This window comes from Arvicanthis niloticus, chromosome 1, assembly GCF_011762505.2.
Source record: "Arvicanthis niloticus isolate mArvNil1 chromosome 1, mArvNil1.pat.X, whole genome shotgun sequence".
Lineage (NCBI taxonomy): Eukaryota > Metazoa > Chordata > Mammalia > Rodentia > Muridae > Arvicanthis > Arvicanthis niloticus.
This window is the reverse complement of record NC_047658.1, coordinates 147,881,349-147,892,032: the sequence shown is the minus strand read 5'-3', so window position 1 is coordinate 147,892,032 and position 10,684 is coordinate 147,881,349. Positions and strand designations below refer to the sequence as shown.

Here is a 10,684-nt window from a genome sequence, read left to right as displayed (position 1 = left end):
TACAGAAAATCTACAGGGAGGAGTGTGTTACCAGGTAAGTCAAGTGTGCACTTAGTGGCCACCAAACAGTAGAAAATGACAGGTGAGGAGAGCTTTGTGTGCCCATCAGATTTACTGTCTGGGGCTCAGGAGATAGCTAAGTCCAGAAAACTCTTGCTTTACAGCAAGAATTCAACCCCCAGAGTCCATGAAAACCAGCCAACCAACCAGACCCAGGTATGTGGCATACACTTGTAACTTCAGGATGAGGAAAGCAGAGAGAAGTGAGTCCTGGAACATCAGTTTGTAACAGGACAGTCAGAAAGGGAGAAAACACTACTAGGAAGGCTACTTAACACTACAGCTCTCTCTTAACTCACCGATGGACCCCTGACTGACAGCCATGTCTATAACTGTCCAGGAGAGATGCTCAGATTTCTCACACAGTTAACAAACACAGGATGGCCCATGTGGGAATGGATCTGGGCCTACAAATGACCAGCTTACTAAATAAAAGCCAGAGCAGCATCAATTAAAGGACTGTCTCCTCTCTCTCTCTCTCTCTCTCTGTGTGTGTGTGTGTGTGTGTGATTGATGTATCCAATGCAATGTGAACCTTAATGGAAACTATGTACCTCACTTAATGGTAATGTATCAGCATTAACTGCAGAAGAGATGTACACACACAATGAGAGATGCTCACACGGGGATGAAGGCGGAGCATGGAGCAGAGAAGGGTTGGGGAGCACCGAGTCTATGAAATCTCTCTGAACTATCTGCTAAAATTTTCCAGAAATCTAAAAGTGCTTTAAAAAACTCTATCTTAAAAAAAGAGGCAGGGAAGGATACGGCTGGGGGAGTAGGCTCATTGTTAGAATGTTCTCTAGTGGGTAGAGAGCCTAGGGGTTTAACTCTGCAAAAAAGATAAACAGATGAGTTCATTTCAGAGATTAGTCAACCAACAACCAAAAAGAATGGGGAAGGAGGGCTTCCTAAGACTTTCAATAATATCAATTTCAATATTAAAATCAAACATTAGTGGTGCATGCCTTTAATCCCAGCACTTGGGAGGCAGAGGCAGGCAGATTTCTGAGTTCGAGGACAGCCTGGTCTACAGAGTGAGTTCCAGGACAGCCAGGGGTACACAGAGAAACCCTGTCTTGAAAAACCAAAATAAATAAATAAATGAATGAATAAATAAATAAATAAATAAAAATCAAACACTGAAGGACTTCATTTGTCACTTCTCTTTCAGATGATAAGAGAAACTTTCAGAAAAGTCTATAAAAAGATCATGTGTCAGCATGTGCCATCTGTACTTCTCTGAGCCTGTTTGACTCTGTGGAAGAAGGGATGATGTGTAACTGGAGCCTCAGCAGCCACTCTGGAACATGAGGAACAAGAAGGAAGCAAAAGCCACTGGGAAGGATGGCTAAGCCTGGGTTCCTGATGACCACAGTGCTTTGCTGACAGTCCCAGGATTACTACATCAGACTCTTCTTACAGAAAAGAAAGGAGTTTATTTCTCATTTAAATTTAAGCTGTTTGTATCCATATTACTATTAGGTGAATGCAATGCCAGTTAACAAACTCATTACCAATCTATTAAAAAACCATAGGTTCAGTGCATAAAGAAACAATCCAGGTAGGGGTTAATAAAGAGTCCACAAAAAATTCAAATAGGAACTTAACATAATTAAAAATGGTGTTTCATTTGGAGGGGAAAAGATGCTAGCTGCACCAGCTCTCCATCTGGAAGAAAGCACGGTGACACTCTATCCCACTTCCCTCATAAAAATAAACTCCAGATGGATTATAAGTCTAAATGTAAAAATAAAAAAATATTAGATACAAATTGAGGAATTATTTATAAAGTTGTAAAGAAGCCCTTGAAGTTTCTACTCAGAACCCTCCAGAGCCGGCATCTGAAAACAATAATCACATATTGTCGTCAAACGCAGGCTTCAGGTAGTGAGAGAAACTACAAGCAAAGTCAAGAGATAAATGACAGAACACATGATGCAAGTGGCCAGTGTACTTCATTGTCTTCATATTCGTAATAATTAAAAAGACTATCAGTCTGGGCAAAATATGGCTGGGAACATCAACAGGAATTGTCAGGAAAAATGAGAATCAAAGGCGATATTCTTAACCCTGTAGACATTCAAAAAAACCATTAGCACAATAACGCCTCTAATATTGATGATGTTATACATATAAACAATGTATCTTGATCAGATTTACCCTCAACTCCTCTTCTCAATCCTCCAACTATTCCCCGCCCCCCCTTCTCTCTTTTTGTTACTCGGTGAGTCAGATTAGTGTCACCTGTTAGAATGTTGCTAAGCTTGTTGGCTTGGTCTTGTGTAGGTAACCGCAGTTCAGTGAGTTTATTAGTGCAGTGGTTAGATCATACCCAGAAGACAGTACTTCACAACTCTCCTTCCCATCCTCCAGGGCTTACATTTGTTCTGCCCCCTCTTCTGCAATGCTCCTAAGTCTTGATGGGTGTGTGGATATAAGAGTCAAGGCTGAGCCTCAACAGTCATTTGTTCTCAGTGCCTTTCACCAGTTATGAGTCTCTGCTTTAACTGATGGCCACTGTAAAGGGAAACCTCTCTAATCAAGACTGGGAGCGGCACTAATCTGTGTGTATAAACATAAGTATGTAGAAGACAGTTTGGAAGCATGCTCATTTAGCAAGACAACAATTAACAGGTTCTCTTCTAGGGCCTATGAGCTCCTGCGCCATGGACTCTTGACTATGTTTACAGTATCAGACATGAATATCTCCCAGTGAAGCAGGCCTCAAGTCTAATCCAAAAGTGGTTGGTGTCCTCCATAACCTCAGTGCCACTTATGCACCAGTGGGCTTATCTTTCCTGGTAGGTCAGTACTGTAGCATTCAGGGTTGACCACTAAGTAATGACAGCTTTTCTCCTCCAGCGGCCTGAATAACACCTTTCAACGTTATGAAAGCTAGCAACAGGGGGGTGTTTTCCTGGCCAATTCCACTATGATTTAAGTCCTGCAAAATATGTGGTGTCTTCACCAATAAGGTCTTGCCATGTAGTTCTGATGGGCAAACAAGAATAACCACAACACCCTGTGTTGTTTGGGGCACACACGAGGCCTTCTTAACCATCTGTAGAGAGGTAACTGGTACTGGGCACTGAACTTAATAACCCATATCTTCCAGTGGGATAATAGTCTGCCCATGTAGGGTTTCTGGGTTCCGACTCTTTTTAAAAAAAAAAAAATTAAAATTAGTGTAGAATGTAGCAGATTTCCACAAAAGCTTTTTCATACATCTTTTATTGTTGTTGTTGATTTATTTGTTTCTTTGTTTTTGAGATAGGGAGGGTCTCACTATGCAGCCTCAGCTAGCCTAGAACTCACTATATAGGTCAAGATCTCATCGAGATCCATCTGCCTCTGCCTCCAGAGTGTTGGGATTAAAGATGTGTGTCACCACACTCTGCCTGTACCTTTAGTTTTGGTTGACTTCCCCTGAACTCCCTCTTCTCTCCTTCCCTCTAGTACTTTGGATCCACCAGATTAACCGAAATAAAAAAGGTTGGCGAGGCTAATGGTATGGTATGAACCGTGAGCTTCTATAGCCTTCTAGGAAGGAAGGCTATTATTTTTAAAGGTTTATAGCTGTTTGATTCAGCAATACCACTATCTATCTATCTATCTATCTATCTATCTATCTATCTATCTATCTATCTATCCAAACTGTCTCACAAAAAGGAGAGAAGGTAATTAGCCCAGAAGGTAATATATTTAAGGCTATGTGTTTTAAAGTGGCTTTGGAGTGGCAAATAGATGCCCCCAGTTCAAAGCAAAACAGTTAATGCCCATCCACACAAGCCACATAGCCTGGCAGAGCTGTACTGCAGAGCACCAGGCAAATTTTTTAAAAAGTGAGCAGGTACATCTGTATTGACCAAGAGTTGTCTGATTCATGATTCCTTCCCCCCTCTTCCCACTGAGATAGTGTCTCATATAACCCAAGCTAGTCTTGAACTTCCTCTGTAACTGAGGCAGACCTTAAACTTCTATTTCCAAACTCTCGCTTCCTCTTTCCGGGTTGTTAGGACTGTAAGCTCATTCTACTCTACTTGGTTTGTGTGGTGCTGAGGATCAAGCCCAGGATCTCCAGCACACTAGACAAATACTCTGCTGAGTTACAGCCCCGACTCCCAATGTTGTTCTTAAGTGTCTACTGCAGGCCTGTGCTTACTCAAACAGGAAGCAGCTTGTGTTTCTTCTCTCTGTAAGGAGCCACCTGTAAAGCTTGAGTTAATCGGTCCTATATTTCTGATGTATTCCTTCTGTTTGAGCATCCCTTAGTTGGCATTGAGGTATTAGCCAGATGGTCTACCTCTTTACCAGGCTCAAGATGCTAGTGACTAAATGCTTCTGAAGATGGAATAGTCTATCCTGGTAGACCAGCACCTTTCTGGTAGGCATATTTTCAGTTTTTGACCAGTCCTGGGCCTGAGGGGCAGCTGAGATTTAGATTAATCTGACTATTATCTACCTATACGGAAGATTCAAAAGCTTCAGTGGCTACAAAGGAGGGAGGTCATCTCAGCAAGGATTCAGCACAAGAAGAGGCATTAGACTCTATAAACACAACCTAAACCTCCCAAGTCCAGGATTAAAGACTGATGGAACTGGGTAGAAACTTCCACTGCTGCTGACTGTCATAAAGAATAAGAAGTTTGGTGTTGGGTCCAGATAAAACAGTAGTCTGCTTTAAGTAGACTTGGTATCTTTAAGCTCTGACAATGTTGGGGGGCCAGGGGGAGGGGCTACCCAGTGTCACCTGCTGGATCTCTTGCATAACTGTCACTGTATCTAACAACCACAGTATATGTATTCTTTTCAAATGTACATTCTCAAAATGAGAAGGTAATGTAGACTGTAGATACAGTCACACTTAAAACCGTTGGAGGCATGGTTTGTTTTCTGACCATAAAGGAATGAAGTCAGAAATCATTAGCAATAAGCATTTTTTTAAATAGAAAAACAACCTTGAATATTTGGAGATTAAGTTGCTTTAAATAACCCATGGCTCCAGAAGTACTCAAAGGATGTTAGAAAAATAAAGGGTAAAGAAGGAAATGATAAAGATGGGAGAAGTCAATGAGATAGAACACACACGCGCACGCACACACACACACACACACACACACACACACACACACACACACACAAATTGGTAAAACCTGAAGCTGAGTTTTGAAAGATAAATAAAACAGATAAATAGCTCTATCAGAGAGAGAGAGACACAGAGAGAGAGAGACAGAGAGACAGAGACAGAGACTGAGAGACAGAGGGAGAAGGAGAGACAGAGAAAATTAGAGGGAGAGAGGTACAGATGGACAGAGAGAGACAGAGGCACAGAGACTCAGGGACAGAGGGAGGGAGGGAGGGAGGGAGGGAGGGAGGGACAGACAGACAGACAGACAGACAGGAAAACAGAGACAGACAGAGGGAGAGGGAGGAGAGGGAGAAAATTTCCAATATCTGAAATGAACCCTGCCAATTTGAAAACAAGGGAGTACTGTGAGTCCTCCATGTTAGTAAATCTAAAAAGGCTTAGATGAGATGGACACACGTATGAAAAATACAACCAGTCAACACTGGCCTAAGTTGGAATGTAAACTCTGAACATGCTTATATCTATTGAGGAAGTTGAAACTTCTAGCAAAAGGTAATAGAGAAATATCTGTTTTGATAGGTTCATGGTTTATTTCAATCATAAATGTGAGAAAGACATTTAACACTGGTATTTATCAGAAAATGAAGACAAACAAATGCCCCCATCTCATTTTATAAACAGAGATTAATCCTGATGTTAAAAACTGACAAAATAATCTCAGGGAAAAAAAAAAGAATCAGACTGGAGAGGTGGCTCAGGAGTTAAGCTTCCAGAGGTCCTGAGTTCAAGTCCCAGCAACCACATGGTGGTTCACAACCATCTGTAATGGGATCTGATGCCCTCTTCTGGTGTGTCTGAAGACAGCTACAGGGTACTCACATATACAGAAAATAAATAAATAAATCTTTTAAAAAATTATTTAAAAAAAATAGAATCTACTCTTGACCATCATCATGGTGGACTCTAGAATCTGGTAGGAGACAAGCCTCTGGATTCATCGAGATGGGAAGACCTGCCTATGGTGGGAGCACCCTTCTGTGGATGGCACCCTAGAGGGAATGAGCAGGAGGAAGTGAGTTGACTCTTCATCTCACTTTCTGCTTCCGATGGCAGACTCACTGTGAACAGCTTAGGCTCCCATTGCTATGAGCTCCCTGCCACTAGACCCTCAAATTGTGAGCAAAATAAACCCTCCCATCCTTAAGTTACTTTTATCAAACAGTTTGTCACCACAAAGACCCGAAACTAAAAAAAAAAAATTAAACACAATTCTTAACAAAGTATTAGTCAGGCAGCAATCTAAAGAAAGAACAACTTATTATGACCAAGTAAGACTCATAAGAGATTCAAAGTAAGGCATCCTTTGGCTGCTAGTGATAGACTGATTCAGGAAGACAAAGTATAAAACAAGGACTTTCTAATAGGGAATAGTAGATAGTTAGATACAGCAAAAGCCACTAGATGAGAGATAGGAGAGCAAGCCATGGTTCTGTCTCCAATGCGATGCATGATGTGATAAAGCCTATTCACTAGCCTCTGCCTTGGTTTTCTCATATCTCCAATAATAATGGCCCCTTAGGGCCTCGACTGACACTCTAGTCTCAGGCTTCCTTAGTTTTTGTCACATTTGGCTAGAGTTTTTGCTTCAGTGCCCTTAAAGTCAGAAGTAGAATGTGTGTAAGATACGCTTCATGTGTGAGAACGGTGACCATCTGCACGTGACAGAAAGGGCAGAAACTCTGCAGGGCCCCACGTGAAAACGCCCTCATGGCTTCAGGAAGTGCTTTTAAATGAACTCTCTGGAGGGAGTCCAATATGTCACTGTCCCATGCCTCAGCATGACTTTCGGAACAGCCCTGGGAAAGGATCTCACAATACCGGTTCACAGTGTCCTTCTCTGTGAAGCATCAAGCAAGCCAGCATAAGAAGGAGCATGTGTTACAGTTGGCACTCACTGAATGCTACCTCCGTTTACACATCGGTAACCGTGGTGGTGAAATACAGCTGAACACTCAGACCATCGCAACTCATCAGAGATGCACCGACATCTGTCATGGAAAAAAAAATCAGAGGTCAGAAGGCTGGAGCTTGTTGGGAAGCTCCGTGGCTGGTAGGCATTCTAGTTTCATTCCTGATGCTGTGATAAAATACCCAGACTAATAGCAGCTTAGAAAGAGAAAGGTGGAATTTTAGTTCACAGTTTTAGATTACAGTCCATCGTTGTGGAGGAAACCAAGACATCAGGAACTGGAATCACCACAGTGAAGAGAAGAGAGGACGCTTGTGTTCAGCACTTGCTCTACACATACACAGTCTGGGATTCCTTACTTAGAGAATGGTGCTGCCTACGGTGGGCAGGACCTCCCCACATCAGTTTATGGAATCAAGACAGTTCACCACCCACGTGTCCATAGGCTACCCGATCTAGATGATCCTTCATTGAGATCCTAGTCCTGGGTGAGTCTAAATAGTATCAAGTTGACAAATTAACCATCATGTAAGGAGTCAGCCTCTGCCTGTCTTCTCGTTGTACCATCCTTAGTGTATCCGCATGGTTACCTCATAATTCAAGAAGAATATTTGACTTCTAACCATCTCATTTACATCTCAGGCAGGAGATAAAACAATGGCAGAAAAGAAAAAAAATTGGCAAAGTTACATTTCTTTCTTTTTTTTTTTTTAAGATTTATTTTATGTATATGAGCACACTGTAGCTGCCTTCAGACACACCAGAAGAGGGCATTGGATCCCACTACAGATGGTTGTGAGCCACCATGTGGTTGCTGGGAATTGAACTTAGGACCCCTGGAAGGGCAGTCAGTGCTCTCAACTGCTGAGCCATCTCTCCATCCTGTTACATTTCTTTTAAAGAATATTCCTAGATTCCATTGGGTGACTCTTGTTGGCCTCTGCTAAATTTGCAAGAGATGCTGGGGAATAGAAATGTTTAATACAGTACATTGCTACCTTCAAATCAAGTTGGGATTCTGTTACTAAGAGACAAGGTGTGCTGGTTACACCTTGATACGGCCTAGAGTTACCTGTGAAGAGAAGACCTCAACTGAAGAACTGTCTTGATCAGATTGGTCTGTGAGACTGGAGATTGGGGTTTTCTGCATTGTTAATTGATGCAGGGAGACCCAGCCCACAGTGGGTGTCATCATCTCCTGGAAGATGGGCCTGCCACGCCTAAAAGAGCTAGCTGAGCATCAGTCAGAGAATGAGGCTCCATGGCTCCTGCCTTGACTTCCTGCCCAGACTTTCCTCTGTGATTGATTGTGATCTGGAAGTGTAATGTCAGTTAACCCTTTCCTCTCCAAGTTGTCTTTGGTTAGTGGGTTTTTATCATAGCAACGAAATGAAACTAGAAAACAGTGAGGGAACTCGGGCATTGTGACAACTCTATGACAGTCCTTTTCCACATGCCTAAGGTCACTTTTGGCTGGAGATTGTGGCAGTACCACAAGACAGCTGCCAGGCTTTGGAATCACGACACAGGACAAGGCAAACAGCTCTTAAGCAAGGAACAAATAGATTCAAAATGGCAAAAGTTCAGGAAATTACCTCATTGGAGCCAAAGAGCAGATGCCTAGAATTTTGTGTCTTTGAACTTCCGTTTCCAGGCCTGCAATTAGTTGGTATTACTGTTGTAGAGAAGCCTCTGAGTTCCTTCAGAGGGCCTTCGGAAAGAGGGGCTACAAGAGTGCTGTGAACTGAGCTGAGACCACCACTTCTGCTCAAATACCTCGCCCAAGAGGGACCTGCCCAGAACCATCAGGACACAAGAACCAAGCAACAGCCTGGGACAGAACCCTCCTGGTTTCTGTCTGCACCCCGGAGCTGATCCTGTGACACAGCTGTCCATACCCAAATTTCTCCCAGAGAGAACTGGTCTCCCAGGAGTGCTGTCACACAGGCTTACAGGAGAGACAAGCCACAGTCAGAGACAGCAGGCTCAGCTAATACCAAAGATAACCAGATGGTGAGAGGCAAGGGCAAGAACATAAGCAACAGAAACCAAGGCTGCTTGGCATCATCAGGCAGTTCGCCCACCACGGCGAGCCCTGGATACCCTAACACACTGGGAAAGCAAGACTCTGACTTAAAATCACATCTCATGATGATGATAGAGGACTTTAAGAAGGACATAAATGACTTCATTAAAGAAGCACAGGATAACACAGGTAAACAGATAGAAGCACTTAAAGAGGAAACACAAAAATCCCTTAAAGTATTACAGGAAAACACAACCAAACAGGTGAAGGAATTGAACAAAACCATCCAGGACATAAAAATGGAAGTAGAAACAATAAAGAAATCTCAAAGGGAGACTACCCTAGAGATAGAAAACCTAGGAAAGAAATCAGGAGTCACAGACACAAGCATCACCAACAGAATACAAGCGATAGGAGAGAGAATCTCAGGTGCAGAAAATACCACGGAAAACATTGACACAACAGACAAAGAAATTGCAAAATGCAAAAAGCTCCTAACCCAAAACATCCAGGAAATCCAGGACACAATGAGAAGACCAAACCTAAGGATAATAGGTATAAAAGAGAGTGAAGATTCCTAGCTTAAAGGGCCAGTAAATATCTTTAATAAAATTATAGAAGAAAACTTTCCTAATCTAAAGAAAGAGATGCCCATAAACATACAGAACTTCAAATAGGCTGAACCAGAAAAGAATTTCCTCCTGTCACATAATAGTCAAAACACCAAATGCACAAAACAAAAAATATTAAAAGCAGTAAGGGAAAAAGACCAAGTAACATATAAAGGCAGACCTATCAGAATTACACCAGACTTCTCAACAGGGCGGGAAGAAGACATGCTGGGTAAGCTTCCACACTCAACTCCTTTCTTGGGAGAGTTGTCCAGTCCAGGCATAGCAGAGGGAGCCCACAGGTGACAGAACACCTGCCATTTCCACTGCCATTGAAGTGATGCCAGCATAGATGTCTGGTGACTTAGGAGGACCTTCAGGCAAAAGCAGAGTCTGACATGCATTTTTACTTGGCCAAGTACATTGGCTCTGGAGCCAGAATGGCTGGGTTCAAACAGTTTTGCAATTACTAGTTGTGTAACCTTGGGCAAAAGTTCTTAACCGAGCAGGAGAAATGGCTCAGAGATTAAGAGCACTTACTGCTCTTCCAGAGGTCCTGAGTTCAATTCTCAGCAACCACATATCTCACATATCTCAGATATAAGGATTTCCTGGTCATATGTGTCTCTGAGTACATTTTCTGGCCAGAGTTAGTATTAGAGGATAGAAACTCCTCACACAAAAGACTGGGCTAACTTTGAGGAACTTAGAGCTGACTACAGAAAGCATCAATTAAAGCCATTCTGGAAAAAAAAAAGAGAGAAATGTTTCTAGAATGTCAGTTAAAGAACTCTAATCGTGTGAAACAGCTATCATGGCGTGTCAGAGTAGGAGTAGAGGCCACGGATATCCTAAACAGGGGGAACGGCAGGCATCACGCTCATCTCTGCTTTAGGAACTCTTGGCCTGTGTTAGGCGGAGAAACT

The 10,684-nt window shown here is 42.5% G+C and overlaps 1 long non-coding RNA gene across 1 annotated transcript in view; it reads right to left on the bottom strand.

Moving 5' to 3' along the window:
- LOC143441165 (uncharacterized) overlaps positions 1–10,130 on the bottom strand; it is a 15,950-nt gene extending 5,820 nt beyond the window's left edge. The window contains exons 1-2 of the long non-coding RNA XR_013108392.1: positions 9,940–10,130; positions 7,108–7,200 (exon numbers count right to left, since the gene is read on the bottom strand). This is a non-coding gene — a long non-coding RNA (uncharacterized LOC143441165). The remainder of the gene's footprint in view (positions 1–7,107; positions 7,201–9,939) is intronic.
- Positions 10,131–10,684: the final 554 nt, after the last annotated feature.